This window comes from Sander vitreus, chromosome 7 (assembly GCF_031162955.1).
Source record: "Sander vitreus isolate 19-12246 chromosome 7, sanVit1, whole genome shotgun sequence".
Classification (NCBI taxonomy): Eukaryota; Metazoa; Chordata; class Actinopteri; order Perciformes; family Percidae; genus Sander; species Sander vitreus.
Genome location: NC_135861.1, coordinates 31,071,088 through 31,090,545, shown reverse-complemented (window position 1 = coordinate 31,090,545; position 19,458 = coordinate 31,071,088). Strand labels below are relative to the sequence as shown.

The window sequence follows — 19,458 nt, the reverse complement described above, 5'->3', positions numbered from 1 at the left end:
AGACGTTAACACTGTGACACACTGGAACACACTGACACATGTAAGTGGATGCAGGAGGCCAGCAGCTCTGCAGTGTTGCTCTGGGTAAAGACAGACACCCACACGTTTTCTCATAAGAGTTCAAATCATATTAGGGTTTTAATAATCTTGTTCCCACGGCAGGTTAAAAGAAGGCTCAAATTGTGTATGTGTGTGTACGTGTGTGTGTCTATCAATGCTCAGGTAATTTGTTTCACTTGGCTTGAGGGAGAAACATCAAAGACCAACAGAGAAATGGAGCCAGAGGCGCTTTGGTTACTTTTATTTTTACTCTTTTGTCACAGATGGCAGTGCTGGCAAAGTAAGATATGTCTGTGTGTTGGTCAGGTTGGATGTGGTGGCTTCTGTACCTGTTAGAACTGGTTGAAGTTTCATGCACATTGAGGTACTTAAGCGTAATGCACAGGCTTGATATTTTGAACTAAAAACTATAGCCAATATTTTAATTTAATCTTCTATTATCTATCTAATCTATTTAAAAAAAAAAAAACATTTTCAGATGCAGGTTCACTGTTCACGTCTTGGTCCATTCTCCTGGTCCGAAATGTTAGCTGAGGCTAGTTGGCAGGCCAGTTGCTACATCCTAAACAGCAGAGATTTTTATTTGACGTGACAAACGTATCCAAATGGAAAAGTATTGGGCCCAGGAGGGAACATGAATGGATTGTTTTAAATCAAGGTGCTCCTAGTTTTATGTTGGTGTGTGTGATATAGAGGCATGTCTGTCCTCCTGTGGTCTGGGTAAAAGCATAGTAAGGTGTAAGAGGTCTTGATGTGTTGCAGTATTTCTAAGAGAGGCTGATTGGTTTAGTGGTTAAAAAGGGCATTCCATTACTTTGAGCTTAAGTATCTTGTGTTTACACCTTTTTGACCTCTGACCTTACTACAGTAGGATATGGAAAAAGAGAATTTTCATCTCTGAATCACATCAAAATAACTTGAGATAACATTTGTAATTACTCTGGAGTCATATCTCTGACTAGCAGCAGCGTGGTGGGTGACTTATCTCTCACTGCAAACAGCTCTGTGACAAATCAATCACAATACTGTATAAAAAAAAAAAATCTTCTGAATTTTCACTCGCACATTAGCTTTTTCTTCTCTTCCCTCATTTCTTCACAACTTGTCCTGCATCTTCCTCTAATAACCATTTTCAAACCTATTAGCTAAACCTATTTTTAATTTAACAAAATTCAAAAATAAATAAAATAAATTTTGAGCAACAATGTCGCTCAAAATTATTCACAGTATTATAAAGGATTAGGTGCATAAAAAAGGTGCAAACGTATAAAACCAAATAATATAAATAAGAAGGAAAAAAAACAAAACAAAATAAAGAAGACTTAAATAACTTTTTCACTTTTCTTCTAAACTGATCAGCTGTTTTCGAGAGAGTTGATTTTCAGTTTCAGGCCTACTATTTCCTGGCCCTGCTGTCTTGGCGCCATCCCTAGGTAGGTTACGTCCCTGATTCCGGTAATATATCAGCCGCTTGCGATCTACGTTCTGCAGTGAGATCGGGCTGCTGTGTAACATAAATTCTGGCGGTGGCTAACCCCTGGGTTCTATTGCAGCTTCACCTGTTCTCTCGGGGGTTCATTACAGTAACTTCTGTAATAATACGGCTGCTTTCTTTCTATGAAATACATCAGGTTTAATCAAGCGCGTTAGGCAGGCCACATCTTTTTCTTTAGGGGGCAGATCAGGTAAGCTGCTATATATTTTAGACATTTGCTTATTTTTAGCATGCTCAACATCTCAATTGTTTTCTTAAAATTCCGTGCGCATTATGGTGTTACGACACTATGGTGTATGACTGAAGCCCTCTGCGGTTCACTCCGTCATGCTCGGGGGTATCACTACAGCTACACTTTTAATATCATGCGCAAATAGTTGAGATACAGTACTTGGTATAACTTTCGGACACATCAATATGTACAGTGGTGTGAAAAAAGTGTTTGCCCCCTTCCTCATTTCCTGTTCCTTTGCATGTTTGTCACACTTAAGTGTTTGAACATCAAACCAATTTAAACAAAAGTCAAGGACAACACAAGTAAACACAAAATGCAATTTGTAAATGAAGGTGTTTATTATTAAAGGAGAAAGAAAATCCAAACCATCATGGCCCTGTGTGAAAAAAGTGATTGCCCCCCTTGTTAAAACATACTATAACTGTGGTTGTCCACACCTGAGTTCAATTTCTCTAGCCACACCCAGGCCTGATTATTGCCACACCTGTTCACAATCAAGGCATCACTTAAATAGGAGCTGCTTGACACAGTAAGGTCCACCAGAAGATCCTTAAAAGCTACACATCGTGCCGAGACCCAAAGAAATTCAGGAACAATTGAGAAAGAAAGTAATTGAGATCTATCAGTCTGGAAAGGGTTATAAAGCCATTTCCAAAGCTTTGGGAATCCAGCGAACCACAGTGAGAGCCATTATCCACAAATGGCGAAGACATGGAACAGTGGTGAACCTTCCCAGGAGTGGCCGGCCGCCCAAAATTACCCCAAGAGCGCAGCGACGACTCATCAAGAGGTCACAAAAGACCCCACAACAACGTCCAAAGAACTGCAGGCCTCACTTGCCTCAGTTAAGGTCAGCGTTCATGCCTCCACCATCAGGAAAAAGACTGGGCAAAAAATGGCCTGCATGGCAGAGTTCCAAGGAGAAAACCACTGCTGAGCAAAAGAACATCAAAGCTTGTCTCAATTTCTCCAGAACACATCTTGATGATCCCCAAGACTTTTGGGACAACATTCTGTGGACCGATGAGACAAAAGTGGAACTCTTTGGAAGGTGTGTGTCCAAGTATATCTGGCGTAGAAGGAACACTGCATTTCATAAAAAAGAACATTATACCAACTGTAAAATATGGTGGTGGTAGTGTGATGGTCTGGGGGCTGTTTTGCTGCTACAGGACCTGGAAGACTTGCCGTGATAAAAGGAACTATGAATTCTGCTGTCTACCAAGAGATCCTGAAGGAGAATGTCCGACCATCTGTTCGTGTACTCAAGCTGAAACGAACTTGGGTTCTGCAGCAGGACAATGATCCTAAACACACCAGCAAGTCCACCACCGAATGGCTGAAGAAAAAACTAAATGAAGACTTTGGAGTGGCCTAGCCAAAGTCCTGACCTGAATCCTATTGAGATGTTGTGGTATGACCTTAAAAAGGCCGTTCATGCTCGAAAACCCTCTAATGTAACTGAATTAGGACAATTCTGCAAAGATGAGTGGGCCAAAAATTCCTCCAGGACGCTGTAAAAGCCTCATTGCACGTTATCGCAAACGCTTGGTTGCAGTTGTTGCTGCTAAGGGTGGCCCAACCAGTTATTAGGTTTAGGGGGCAATCACTTTTTCACACAGGGCCATGATGGTTTGGATTTTTTTTCACCTTTAATAATTAACACCTTCATTTACAAATTGCATTTTGTGTTTACTTGTGTTGTCCTTGACTATTGTTTAAATTGGTTTGATGTTCAGAAACACTTAAGTGTGACAAACATGCAAAGGAACAGGAAATGAGGAAGAGGGGCAAACACTTTTTCACACCACTGTAGTTTTATATATATTTATGTTGTATGTATTAGGCGATGTGTAGCTTTCTTATGCATTGTCATATAATCATGACATGCTCTGGAAGTAATCCCTGTTCTAATACCTGGGCAGATGTATCATTCTTTCTTTTAGAGAAACGCACGTATGTTTAAAGTTTCTTTTCGGAGCTATCGCATCATTATCAGTAGTTCATTGCTGACGCAAGCAGCATGCATGAGGACTTATTCTGAACTGCATTTTGATGTATATATGCATCACATCTGCTGCCTGCATACGTATTGCATCGGGCTTCATGCTCACTTCATGGCATGTAGGGCAATATTTATCGTATCTGGTAAGTGGACGGACTATACAAGAGTATTCTCAGTACTAATTGCGGTTATATTATACAATGACCTCATCGTTTCGGCTAATTGACAATTTATTGATTATTTACTTGGTATCGCAGGTTATCGCTCATTCAGCTCACTACCTTCATCTTGTGGGGGTCTTTTTGTGCTTCATTGGTTCATTCTTTGCAAGATATTTTCATTCAAGTAACCTATCCCCTAGCGTAGCCTGAGATCTTCAGAATTCATGCTGTTCTGATGCAATCAGGCATTTCATCTACGCCCCTAGAACGTTCGTTAGCTCTTATCAGCGCTGTCATTCTCACATCACGGATTTTTGGCTATCTCCGTAGGTCCAGTTTCTCAGTCACTACGCTGTTTATGGCCTTTCGGCCGATGAGACCTCGGCGGGTAGTCATGCATCAGTTCACGAACTGACGTACGTGAAATTTTCCCAGTGAAACTTCATCATTCACGTCAATTCATATGGGAATCAGTGGTGTGGAACTGGGGCTAGATTTGCTAATAGAGGTTTTCTGTTGGTGACGCGTGTTGACAACTGACGTCCAGGAACATGGCGACGATCGTTCAAATGTGTTGAAGGGTAAGAACTTTTCCTAATGTAGAAATACACATGCAGGTGATATATTTAGTTTTGTATACTTGCATAAGAACTCAGCATCAAATTTCATATTATGGCCTCCTTGTTTTCACACAAGGCTGTGGCTCTGGGGACGTGGAATGTCACCTCTCTGTGGGGGAAGGAGCCGGAACTTGTGCGGGAGGTGGAGCGCTACCGGTTAGATCTGGTGGGGCTTACCTCTACGCACAGTCTTGGTTCTGGAACCATACTCCTGGATAGGGGTTGGACTCTTTTCTTCTCCGGAGTTGCCCAGGGTGTGAGGCGCCGGGCGGGTGTGGGGATACTCACAAGCCCCCGGCTGAGCGCCGCTACGTTGGAGTTTAACCCGGTGGACGAGAGGGTCGCCTCCCTACGCCTGCGGGTTGTGGGGGGGAAAACTCTGACTGTTGTTTGTGCATATGCACCAAACAAGAGTTCGGAGTATTCGGCCTTCTTGGAGACCTTGAGTGGAGTCCTGCATGGGGCTCCAGTCGGGGACTCCATAGTTCTGCTGGGGGACTTCAACGCGCACGTGGGTAATGATGGAGACACATGGAGAGGCGTGATTGGGAGGAACGGCCTCCCTGCTCTAAACCAGAGTGGTTGTTGTTTGTTGGACTTCTGTGCTAGTCATGGATTGTCTATAACGAACACCATGTTCGAACATAGGGATGCTCATAAGTGTACTTGGTACCAGAGCACCCTAGGCCAAAGGTCAATGATCGATTTTATAATCGTTTCATCTGATCTGAGGCCATATGTTTTGGACACTCGGGTGAAGAGAGGGGCGGAGCTGTCAACCGATCACCATCTGGTGCCTTTTGTTTGCTGGCTTGAATTGCCATCCAGCTTGAAGTGCCTTGAGTTATTCTGCTACCGGCTGTTTGCCGAGATTTATTTTGCCTTTCTTATTTTGCCACCCATCTAAATGACAGAGGTTTTGTGTTTTCCGGCCTGAATTGCTGAGGTTTCATGTTGCTGCCGGCCTGAATTGCAGAGGTTTCATGTTGCTGCCGGCCTGAATTGCAGAGTTTTCATTTGCCACCGTTTTTTTGGCCGAGAGTTATTTTGCAACCGGCTTTTAGTCCGAGATTTATTTTGCCACCGGCCGTTGGCCGAGATTTATTTTGAAATGAAGGGAAAGGAAGACTTCAATAACTTTATCACTTTTCTTCTAAACTGATCAGCTGTTTTCGAGAGCGTTGATTTCAGTTAAACCAATCAGATTCGAAATTGGTATTTCACAAGCCAATCACAGCATGACATCCATGTTTTAAATCTGTTCTCTCCTCTGCGGCTGTCAGTTGTCATTTCAGGCAAGAGTGCGACCCTCCTCCTCCCCTTCCACCTCCAGGCATCTTCACCCACTGCACTCTTGGTTTTATTCTGGCTAACCGCTCCCTTCGACTCCTTCGTTCTGGTCTTCGTGCCCCTTTCACCACCACCAGTGTCTAGACTCCATCGGGGATATGTCTGGGTTTTTTTCTAACCCTTTAAAATATCTACATTTTATACGATGGAGTCTAATCTCCAAAGACTATGTACATTTCATATTTTTAGTTTGTATTACATTTTCTGTTTTGTTTTCCATTTCCTGTTTTATTTTGAAGGTTTTCTGTTCTCCCTGGTGTTGTCTTGTTTTACTTCCTGTTAGGTTTTTCCCACTTGTGTGATTACCTGTCCCCACCCTAATGTGTTGCACCTGTGTCTAATTTAGTTGTGTATTTAAGTTCTGTCTTCCCCTCTCCCCAGTGTGAGATTGTCTGTTTTCCATGTGTACAGCTTTTGAGCGGGTTCCCTGTATTTGTTTTTGCCTGTTTGGTTTTGGATTCCCTGGATTTTTGGACTTTGCCTGTCTCCTGGATTTTTCCCTTTTTCCTGTCGTTTGTTGGACACTGTTGCTGAGTTTATTTAATTGTTAAATAAACTATTGTATTTTACCTTTTGAGTCGTGCCTCATGGGTCCATTATCTGTGTGCTAATCATTAATTACCTTCCATGCATTTTTACTTACAATTTCATCAGAATCTTTAGATATATATGTGCCTAAATATTTGAGAGTAGATTTTATAGGGATGTTACATGCCTCTGTTAGACAGATTTTATGAATTGGCATCAGCTCACATTTCTTCAAGTTCAGCTTTAGCCCTGAGGCCTTAGAGAAAACCAATAGTATGTAAAATCTTGGGGTCTTCAGTTAAATGCTTCATAAAGATGGTTTATCCGCATTTTTAATAAATAAAGACAATATTTCAGTAGCTATTATAAAGAGAAAAGGTGAGATAGGACAGCTTTGTTTGACTCCACGTTTTATAGTGAATCTGGGGGAAGTGACACTCGGTAAAGAAACATAACTTTGTATTTTCATAAAGAGATTCTATAATATTCTGAAACTTATCCCCAAAGCCTAGAAGTCTCAAGCATCGAATTATTAATGGGTGTTCAATTGAGTCAAATGCTTTGTAAAACTCAAGGAATAAAATAAAGCCATTGTCTTCAATCAAATGATTATAGTCAAATAGATCAAGAACTAAACGAATATTATTGTGAATGTATCTGCTCTTCATGAATCCAGACTGGGAATCGCTTATGTTATATAAAATATATTCTTATATATTAAAATTTAATCTGCTGGCATATACAGTTGTGTTCAAAATAATAGCAGTCCAACATCGCTAACCTCATAAATCAAATTTTTTGGTAGAAGTGATATTTCTACATGGCAAATAATTTACTAGTAAGTGTTGTAGAGTCATAGAAAACCAACTGACCCAACAGTCATGACATGCATGCTGCTCATTCTGTGTAATTTAATCTGTAATTGAAAGGGGCATGTTCAAAATAATAGCAGTGTTGTGTTCAATTAGTGAGGTGATTGATTCTGTGAAGAAACAGGTGTCAATTATGGCCCATATTTAAGGAAGGAAGGAAGCAAATGTTGTGCATGCTGGTTATAGTGCATTTCACGCCGATATACTCAGCAAAATGGGTTGTTCCAGACATTGCTCTGAGGAACAGCGGACTTTGATTAAAACTAGGGCTGTCAAAATAACAATGTTATAACAAATTATAAATTTCAATAATGATGAAAAATAACGCAGATTAACTAACGTTAGCCTACCGCTAGCTAGTAGCTGGATTAAAAACAGTTACAATGCTGACAGCTAACGCTAAACGGTGTAAAGTTTGACTGTGTTTACTGTAGCGGATTCAACACCGGTATGTAACAACCTGCAGCTAACGTCGGAAAAACAACACAGATGGTGCGTTCAATGAAACTGGTAAACTACAGCCTCGTGGTGCATTTGAAGTTATTGTAAATGTCCTTTTCCCATCTGGTGGTTGTTTTTGTCATTCAACAGCAATTTACTAGTGAAATAAGTTATTGTTATACATTATTATTAAATCATTTAATTTTGACCATATGGCCTTAGCAATAAACAAGCCGTTCTTTAATGTACCCAACTGTTGTTTAGTACCCTTTTTTTTTTTCCTTTTCTTTTTTTCCTTTCTTAAACATAACGGTTCAGGCACCGTTAATTATGCATGCGATTGATTTCAATTAATCACAGAGTATGTAATTAATTAGATTTTTTTAATCGATTGACAGCCCTAATTAAAACATTGATTGGCGAGACGAAAATGATAGGCTGCTCAGCCAAAATGATTTCAAATGCCTTGAAATGGCATCCAAAGCCTGAACGACATGGGAAAAACGGTCAACTATCATTCGAATGGATCAAAGAATAGCCAAAATGGCAAAGGCTCAACCAATGATCAGCTCCAGGAAAATCAAAGAAGACTTAAAGTTACCTGTGAGTACTGTTACAATCAGAAGAAGGTTATGTGAATCAAAGCTATCAGCTAGAAGCCCCCACAAAGTCCCATTGCTGAGAAAAAGACAAGTACTGAATAGGTTGAAATTTGCCAAAGGACACATTGACTGGCCAAAGGAGAAATAGTGCAACATTCTGTGGGCTGATGAGAGCAAACAGTTTGTTAGGCGATCCCCATGCACTGAATTCAAGCCACAGTACACTGTGAAGACAGTAGAGCATGGCGGTGCAAAAATCATGTTATGGGGATGTTTCTCATACTGTGGTGTTGGGCCTATTTATCGCATATCAAGGATCATGGATCAGTTTCAATGCATCAAAATACTTGAAGAGGTCATGTTGCCTTATGCTGAAGAGGAAATGCCTTTGAAATGGGTCTTTTAACAAGACAATGACCCAAAACACACCAGTAAGCGAGCAAAGTCTTGGTTCCAGATGAACAAGATTGATGTTATGGAGTGGCCAGCCCAATCCCCAGACCTCAATCCCATAGAAAACGTGTGGGGTGACATCAAAAAATGGCAAAACCCAGTAATGCAGAGGAATTGTGGAATGTAGCTTTATCGTCCTGGGCTGGAATACCTGTTCACAGGTGCCAGAAGTTGGTTGACTCCATGCAACACAGATGTGAAGCAGTTCTCAGAAATAATGGTTATGCAACTAAATATTAGTGCAGTGATTCAAAGTAAAGCAAACCCTTGAGACATTTTTCAGTTTATACAGTAAATGTTTGAATTTGTAAAGAAAAATACAAATACTGCTATTTTTTTTGAACAGCCTAATATTCCTTTTTCTTCACTTTCTGTAAAGGTATAACACAAACTTGATCAATTTTGGTCATGTTTTGATTTGCAATTGAATGTGCAGTGTCCCAATGCATTGATATTATGGAATTAAAAGCTATTCTAAGGATTTTGAGCATTATTCACTTTTTTTTCAAACACACTGCTATTATTCTGAACACAACTGTACAAGGTTTACAATTATGTAGTTGGTGTTTAACAAGGTTATTGGTCTGAGATCGTCTATAATTTTGGGATCCTTACCAGGCTTTGGGATCAAAGTTATTAGGCCTTGTTTCATAGTGTGGGGAATGTCAAATTGTCAGTAGCTTCTTTTAACATAAGGGAAAAACGACTTTTTAACAATTCCCAAAAATCTTTGTAAAAGTTGGCTGTATCACAACCTGGTGACTTATTCAAAGTTAGACTGTAATGGCAAAAATTACACTTGAGCACTGTTCCTTTTATTTCTTATGTTTTTATTAACGCATAGCCTTCTCTCAGCACTATTGAAAGAACAGTTTGTCTCCCCTTATCATGTTGATTCGATCCTGCTTAAACTGCTGAGACAGAAAGTCTGGGAGACGAAGCATAGGCCCTTTGTTTAAACTGATATACTACAAGGACACCATCTTCCTTCCCAGATCCGTTCCTCCCTAGTCAGTTACGATGTCCGGGGAATGTGACCCCAGATGTGAAAGTGGGGGACAGGGGATAAGGTGAAGTGGGTTTATAACACCTTGGGAGATTTAGAAAAGTATCTGGCAGGATCTTTATCTTTATGTGCATGTTAACCTATAACCTGTTAACCTTATCTGGACACTGTCTGTGAGAAAATGTAAACCATTGTTGTAGGTAGATCATGTTTGAATTGTCACTCCCCTTTTCCCAATGTGCATTTAAGCTCAGTGTTTCCTTGACTCATTTGAAGAATCGGTACTCACTGAGCTGCTTGTGCTTTTGTGACTCTGTTATTCTTCCTATATTTGCAAATATATCCTAATAAATACGAAACCCTAACTTGGTTCAGTTCTCCGACTGTCTTATTTGTTACATTCACTAAACTTTGAAACTTCTACCCCTGCTGGACCAGAAACTTTCATTACAAGACTCTCTACTGCTTGATCTAGCTCATCAGAAGTAATATCCGCATCGCATTATTCTGCAAACTCCTCGTCTATATGGGGAATAAGAGCAGAGATATGGTTGAAGAAAGAGTCAGCATCAGTTACTGAAAAGGCTGATGTAGTAGTTTACAATAGAAGGAAAACATTTCCCCAGCAATCAAGGCTGGATCAGAACTAACTTGGTCATGAATTAATAACGCTTTGGTAGAATTTCTTCTCCTGCCTTCTTTTCTCTGACAGAAATACAATGTACTTTTCTCTCCTTCCTTTATCCATTTTGCCCTGGATCTTATTTAGGTCCTTTCAGCTTTCTTTAGCTAGATTTCATCAAGTTTAGTTTGTAGAATTGGTAGTTTTTGCTTATCACTGTCAGAAAATGATGTCTTATTGCAGCAGCTATTTATTTCTTTGATAATATTAATCTCTGATATTGTGTAACTTCTGTTGAGAGATTTTCCAAATTTAATAGAATGTTCTCTAAATTTAAACTTGAAAAATTACCATTTAGAGATGTGAGAAGTAATGGACTTTTCCTGCATTACATCAAATGTAATGGCTTTAACATCATGAAAAGCCTGGCACTTTAATAAACTAGAATACAATTTCCAGTACCCTTTTTTTCTGTAACATCCACCAGGAGTTTAAAAGACTTAATAACAGACATCCAGCAGTCAGAAATATAGCTTAACATTGGTAAAGAAATTAACCAAACGTCTATTCTAGATTTGGTTTATCATTTGGTTTAAACCAGGAGTATTGTCTGATATCTGGATTTCTAAGATGCCATGGATCTAATAGATTGTGAGTGCTACAAAGACCAGATAGGACAGGATTCAATGATCTGTTTTGAGATTTAGGAGGATTTATATCAAGACAGTCATCATTAACCATATTGAAATCGCCTCCTATAACAATGTTAGTTGGATAAATAAGCTTAAGAGATTCAATAGCATTAGAGACATCCAAAATCAGCTGCTTGTTTTGAGTAAGGTTATTAAATCCATGAATATTAACCAAAACACAGAATTGCTCGTCAACTTCCAAGACACAGATTAGCCAATGACCATTATTACTTATTCTAGCGGTGATCTAATTTACCCGGATAGTTACAGAACAGAAGAGCATCCGAAAGTTTCGAGTGCGTTTCTTGCAGAAAAATAAGGGCTTTTTCGCCCTTACAAAATAAAAAAATAGATTTTCTCTTAGTGTTTTCTCTCAAGCCCCTAGCATTAAGTGAGATACAGGAAAAAGAAACATTCACTGTAAACAAAAAATAGCAAATGCTATTAAACTATTCCAACCAGTTGAAATGTAAAGACCACAGAAGAGAGCCTTGAACATAGGCAATGTCCCTTCAATGTCAAAAAATATTTACTGAACCATCCAACCTGTTTAGCATGACAGCCTGTTTATTGCTGTCATATAGCTAGACCACCAACCATGTTCTTTTGTGGTGCTCCTAAGTGATTTTCTGTCCATTGATGTAACCATCACCGCCTCTGTAGTATGCCATTTCCCATCTGCTCTATCCTGCTGTATTTTTGGCCATAATGCAGCTCTTGCCTCCCTGTCAGCTTTGCAGAGATCCTGATGAATCCCCAGCTCACTGCAAACTGCAGAGTCCTTGGTCCACAGCGCATCTGTGTTCTCTGGGTGAACTGGATGATGTGCCTTGTCTTATTTTCTTTGCGCCTTTCTAGCCTGTCAACTGAGTCCACAATATGGTTGATTTTCGGGGACCACGATGGGGAAATTTGAACCAGCAATTTAGCGACCACATGTCAAGTGTCTTCACCTTCTTTTTCTTTTATTCCCCTTATCCTCAGGTTCCAGCGGCGCTTATATCGTTAAAGTTCCAAGACTCTCTCAAGTAACTCTGCATTGTTCACCTCTAGAACTGTCATTTCTCGGCTTGTGGTCTGTAGCTGGACTTTGTAGTCCTTTATAACTGCCGCGTTGAATTTGGCAGCCTTTGCTATGCTAGCTAGCATGACGGAGTTTTGCTGTAGTTGCGAACCAAGTGTGTCTACTTTTCCAGTTAGCTGTTTTATTGCGTCCAAGACAGTATTCATTCCTCCCATACAGTGGGGCAAAAAAGTATTTAGTCAGCCACCAATTGCAAGTTCTCCCACTTAAAAAGATGAGAGAGGCCTGTAAATCATCAATTCATCATAGGTACACTTCAACTATGAGAGACAAAATGAGAAAAAAAAATTCAGAAAATCACATTGTAGGATTTGTAATGAATTTATTTGCAAATTATGGTGGAAAATAAGTATGGACAAGTTACAAGTATCTCTGGGTTTATTAAGGGACAATCTAGCAGAATACCAGAAGGCTGTGAATTCAATTCAATTTTATTTATAGTATCAAATCATAATAAGAGTTATCTCGAGACACTTTACAGATAGAGTAGGTCTAGACCACACTCTATAGTTTACAAAGCCCCAACAATTCCAATAATTCCCCAAGAGCAAGCATTTAGTGCGACAGTGGTGAGGAAAAACTCCCTTTTAGGAAGAAACCTCGGCAGACCCATGCTCTTGGTAGGCGGTGCCGGACGGTGCCGGTTGGGGATGTGATGAACAGTGGCAATAATAGTCACAATAAAGATAATGGAACAGTGACTACAAATGGTAGTCGTAGTAGTTCATGTCATAGCAGGGCACTGCAGGGCGTTACAGGATGTAGCGTGGCACATTAGAGCATAGCTGGACATAGCAGGACGCAGCAGGGTTCAGCAGGACGCAGCAGGACACTGCAAGGCACCGCAGAGCGTAGCAGGGTGTAGCAGGAAGTGCGGCAGGAACACGGCGACAGCTGCAACCAAGATCTTGGTGCCATCCTAATCCAAGGAAATATGTTGGGCGAAAAAAAGATAAGGACTCCAGGGAGTAAACTCCCCAGAGCTAGGTTAGTAACAAGCATTTCTGGGACAAGGATGCACACAAATGGAAAGAGAGAGGAGAGAGCAGCTCAGTGTGTCAAAGGAAGGAAGGAAGTCCCCCCGGCAGTCTAGAACTATAACGGCATAACTAAGAGAGACAGGTTAAGGAGAGGAGCTCCTTACTACTTACTACTTTAATACAATACTTTTATTATATTATTGATTATATGGTAGATGAATCTGATGACTATGAAGAGAAGCAGGTGGGCCGGGCTAGGCGGATGCTGCAACTCCTCACTCCCTAACTATAAGCTTTATTAAAGAGAAGGGTTTTCTGTTTATTCTTAAATGTGGTGACCGTGTCTGCCCTCCGAACCCAGACTGGGAGCTGGTTCCACAGGAGAGGAGCTGAAGGCTCTGGCTCCCATCCTACTTTTAGAGACTCTAGGAACCACAAGTAGCTCTGAATTTTGGGAGCATAGTGCTCTAGTGGGACAATAAGATACTAAGAGCTTTTCTAGATATGATAGTGCTAGACCATTTAGAGCTTTGTAGGTCAGAAGAAGGATTTTAAATTCAATCCTGGATTTTACAGGAAGCCAATGCAGAGAAGCTAATACAGGAGAAATATGATCTCTTTTCTTAGTTCTTGTCAGAACACGTGCTGCAGCATTCTGGATCAGCTGGAGAGTTTTAAGGGACTTATTTGAGCAACCTAATAGTAAGGAATTACAGTAGTCCAGCCTGGAAGTAACGAATGCATGGACTAGTTTTTCAGCAGGATGTTCCTAATTTTGGCAATGTTATGAAGATGAAAAAAGGTTGTTCTTGAGGTTTGTTTTAGATGGGAGTTAAAGGATATATCCTGATCAAAAATAACTCCTAGATATATCTAGGTATCTAGATAATGAAGTTCGGAGGTGTTTTGGGGCCTAGCAAAATAACTTCAGTTTTGTTTGAGTTTAACATCAGAAAATTGTACAGTTGATATGATGTGTACTTTAGCCACACCCACTTATTCAGGCCACGCCTATTTCATAACATTTGAACCGTTTAAGGTAGAGTCTTGTGTGAGGTGTCATTGAACTCAGCAGAGTTCCTTCTTCATTGGTGAAGGTTTGGCCCGCCCCCTATGCTTAAGCCACGCCCCCTTTTATAACATTTGAACCGTTTAAGGTAGACCCTTCCCAATGAGCAAAAAGTCGTCTAGAACACGTATAATAGACGTCATTGTTTGACATCCAGAAGACGTCCTCACAGGAGCCAGAATTAAAGTTTTTTTATACGTCTTTTCTAGACGTTGTATAGACGTCAATAAAAGATGTGTTAAAGACGTGATTTATGGACATCCAGAAGACGTCCTCTGAGGAGCCAGAATGAAAGTTTTTTATACGTCTTTTCTGGACGGTGTATAGATATCAATTAAAAATGTTTTAAAAATGTAATTGTTGGACTAGTGTGCATTTTTTTCTGGACGTTGTATAGATGTCACCCAAAAGACGTCCCAAAGGCAGCCAGAATGAAAGTTGTTTTGAATGGCTTTTTTGGACGTAATATAAATGTCAATTAAAGACGTGTTAAAGACGCACAGACATTAAAATCCCAACTGTCCACATTTGCAAGGATTCATCTTTTAAAAAACAGTGAGTTAAAAACAAAATAAGAGCATTGAGAAAAAGCCAGTAATTGTAAATGAGGCCAGAGTCCCATGTCTTTACTTACTATTAGCTTTGTTGAATACCATGTTTTGGTCATCAAACCTGCATGTAGGTTATTGTTCCAATGTTGGAACACCACATGGTATTTAATAAAACTGATTTTAGTAGGCAGTGTGCAGAAATACTTCTTTAAAACTGTACATAGAAAATGATATCCCTCAGATGCGCCTGTCCAAGACATTTTAGTAGCCGTATTTACAATTGGAAATACCTGAAATCTTATCTATTAAAAATGACATTGTTTGAAATTAAGAGATAACTTTAATCTTTAATGAGGTTCTCAGCAAAAATATTAACAACTAATAAATTAAACATTCAATTATTCTAACATTCTTATAGTCAAGGTTGAAGGGACAGTTTACCCCAAAATCAAAATAAATATTTTTCCTGTAGTGCTATTTATCATAGATTGTTTTGGTGTGAGTAGCCGAGTTTTGGAGATATCAGCCATAGAGATGCCTTTTTTGATTAATTACAGATTTGTTGTGAGCAATTTCATGTACAGCATACTAATGTGTGTAGTTCCAACATGAAACTGCTTGCAAAGAGGTCTGCATGTAATCCTGAGTAATTGAGTCATGATTTCTGGAAAAAACATTGCTGTTATGTTTTTCAACAAAACAATGTTTTTTTGTGTGCTTTAAACACCGCAAGCCGAGTGCCATATAGTGGCATTATATTAAAAAAAGTCAGGCAACTCTATTGCCGATATCTCTGACGCTGGGCAACTCACACCAAAACAATGGATACTTAAAGTAAGAGACAGAAAACATTTGTAGTTTTGATTTGGGGGTGAAACAAAGTAGTTATAAATTTGAAGCTTTGTAAAAGTATAATTAATGGCAGAGCTGTTGCATTTGATTGCATTACATTATCCATGTGAACCTAATGGTGTGGGTGGTTAGAGAGAGGTGTACACTGTTTGTAAAACAGTAAGTAAAAAGTAATGAAAATGTAAAGTGACATCATTATGGTAAAGTGTCCTGTGATGAGCTCAAGAGTTCAACATTCTTGCTTTGTCTTGGTCTATGGGATGAAACAAGCTGAGACTGGCGGTGCAGGTCCAGATTCTGCGGTAGGTTACTGTCCCCCCGGACGGCAGCAGGCAGAACAGTTTTTGACTGGGGTGATTTGGGTCTCTGATTATCCTGTTGGTTTTCTTCCTACACCACTGGATTCTGAGGTCCCCCATAGATGACAGCTCCATCCTGATGATGTGCAGTTTTAACCACCCTCTGTAGAGCCTTCTGGGTGAGGGTGAAGCAGCCGGTCAGGATATTTTCGATAATGCACCTGTAGAAGTTGCAGAGTATCCTGGAGTCGATGTTGAACCTCCTGTGGAGTAGGGCTGCACGATATTTTGTTTCATTGTCTACATCGTGATGTGTGCATGCATAGTCACATCGCAGGACTTTGCGATGTTGACGCTAACACTTTTTTGCTGCTTGATAGACAAGTAAACTTTCACTGTTCTCAATGGCAAACCTTCCCCTTTAAAACAGGTAACCATGTGGGCAACGTGTGTATGTGACGTATGAGCCTAAAGAAACAAGGCGTCTATCCCAACTAACGTCACGGTTCGGAGCGGCGACGCTGGAAACGTAACACTTAACTACAACAGCAGTCTATGTCTGATAACATCATTTACACTGATTTAAGTGTTCTTGGATACACAGTTTGTTGCTAGTGTGTGATATGCAGGCTCTGCATGCACAGCAAACCACCAATCACAATCAATGTTGAACAATTTATCAAACAACCAAAGCAGGCCCTGCTAGTCAACCATAACCTGAAATTTAGAGGAAGCAACATGCATGCATTATTATTAATATCATTGACTTTAGCCTGGATTGATAGTATTATATGAATACAATGGTGTCACATCAGTCAACTAGTGTATTTCTATCTAATTTCCCTCTCCAAAATCTCTTCAAAAGAGTAGTCACAGCACGTACTTGCTTTGGTTGTTTGTAAAGCATTAAAGTTTAACAAAGAATGGTTCACATTAGAAACTTTCCTGTGTCTTTTTTTCTTATCGCAGAAAAAAAATATATCGCAAGTAGAGATGGTCTGATAAAATGTGTTGCTTCCTGATACCGATTCTGATACCTGAACTTGCTTATCGGCCGATACCGAGTACCGATCCGATACCAGTGTGTCATATATTTTATTATGTTTTAACAACTGTATACTACTATCCCTGTATGGATGTGATATTATTTCTATCTTTGTTGTCGGTCTGGCTCAGGTTAAACTCTTTGTGAAACATGAATGCCACAGAACGTTCTTTTATTATGCAGTTTGACAGTCAGTTATAACGGAAAAAGAACATAAATAAACTACTTTAACATATTTTTTCTTTAGGGCTTTATTACGTGGTATCGGATCGGTGCATAAACTCCAGTACTTCCCGATACTGATCGTTTTAGGCAGTATCGGAGCTCCGATACCGATACCGATACTGGAACAGGAACATCTCTAATCGCAATGTCAGTTTTTTTTCAATATCGTGCAGGCCTACTGTGGAGAGGCGCTGTCTTGCAGTACAGGGGCATGTAAAGTGGTCTGCCTTAGCACGGGAAATATGTTCTGTGCCCTTGCTTTCCCACTTCAAGACAGCAGCTGCAATAACAAAGAAAAATGTTTTAATCAGCATTTGTTTAATCCTGATTATTATTACATACACACATCACAGATGGAAACACATGGTGTAAAAAAGTTATATACATTATTTTTTCAGTTTCTCAACAGTAATAAGTATCAAGATCTGATTTAACCCAACTACTGTCTATTCTTAATGGTTTGTTAAATCCCTTTGACATATAAAACACATTAAGTTATATCAGTAATATTATGGTGTAACATTTCAGTGCCTGAGCACACCCTGTTACTGGTATTAACGTTAGCTAAAATTACCCACACCAGAGACAGTTTAGAACTAATTTTACTGTTGGATAAAAATCTTTGCTCACAGTAAATGTGACAACTTACGTCATGGTTATAGGCCTGTTGGTACACAGTAGGACACTATTGACGACTTTTTAAGTTAATGACTGCTCAATTCAAAACATTTGATAAAATATATTAACAAACTTCTTTAAAAGTCCTTTTAAAAACGAAGCCACAAACGCACCACCTGCCAGGCAGTCTGTCTGTGCTTCATTCAAACGGACTAACTTCAAACTACAAACCCAGCTGAAGATTCCAGTTTAACTAGCTATAACAATAACGTTTAACTCAATGCTAACGTTACTTAGCTAAGCTAACACTGACAAGCTAACGTTGGCTCTAGCATGAGCTGGTAACGAAGTACAACTAAAGTAAACGTACTTCAGCTTACCTAATACAATGGTTAGCTACTGATTAGCTCTACTAAACTTCAGTCAAACCAGTACCCATTTATTTATTATCTAGCTAAATAAATTATAAATACAAAACTTACCCTGTGTCTGCTTCTCTGTCAACCACTCCTCTGACCCTCCGCAGTCCGCCTTTTTTCAATTTCGTTAACCCTTTTTTTCGTTAACCTTTTCCTCCTCCACGCCCAATCACCTGCAGCTATTTTGAATTTAGAATTTCTGAGTGACAAGCAACCAAACAAATGCATTGTGTGTGCATGTGTGTCATGATCATAGACTGTGTAATATTAACAGTCTATGGTCATTATGAAGCAGCTTGTATATTTTATCGAACATTTTACATTGAAGAGCAACATTATGTTCATGGCATGTTTTAAACATAACTTTAACTTATGTTTTTAAACAGGAGTGAATATGTTTAAACATGTTAAGAAAGACTAGATATATAGAAATGTCTGTGCTACAGCAGCAAGTAACACAACACCCATACAGATATACAATAAATAATAAATAAAATACAAGAACACTCTACATTTGGGGTCTTCAAGATTTTTTAAGCCAAGGACCCCATAAGTAAAAGAGATATGGATTCATATCAAGGTATTTTAATTTTCTTGGGAACTTAAAATAACGACAATTTGGTGGCCCTCCTGCAGTAATTCTGAGGACCCCTGTTGAAGATCTCTGCTGTACATAAAAAAAATATACGCAGGAAATTATATACAATGTATACACAAATAAAAATGTAACCTACTTAAATAGTGTAATATAAACATGTTTGTGCAAGTTGCGCTATAGTGCAGTATGATGTGTGAGGTATTGAGAGTGTTATCTCAGCGGTTGAACAGTTTTGTGTTTTTTAACCCTAACCCTAGTAATGACACTTTTCAGATTCCCGTTACATTTATATAGCCATGGAAAGATGCGTACACAGACACGCTGTCTCTTAGCCATGCTGTCTCTCCACCACAACTGGGATCTTTTTTCTTTGCTATTTTTCTCAGTGTTATTTATCAACTAATTCTGGTTGTCAATCACCTGGCTATAATCTGGACATCCAGATTATAGCCAGCGTCAACGTCTATTCTCAACTAATTCTGGTTGTCAATGGACATCCAGATTATAGCCAGCGTCAACGTCTATTCTCAACTGGTTCTGGCTGTTAGTGGACGTCTAGATTATGGCCTGACTGGA

The 19,458-nt window shown here is 39.5% G+C and overlaps 1 pseudogene; it reads right to left on the bottom strand.

Annotated features, from left to right (window-relative positions):
• Positions 1–13,488: 13,488 nt before the first annotated feature.
• On the bottom strand, positions 13,489–17,901 carry LOC144520231 (uncharacterized; annotated as a pseudogene).
• Between the last annotated feature and the right edge of the window lie 1,557 nt (positions 17,902–19,458).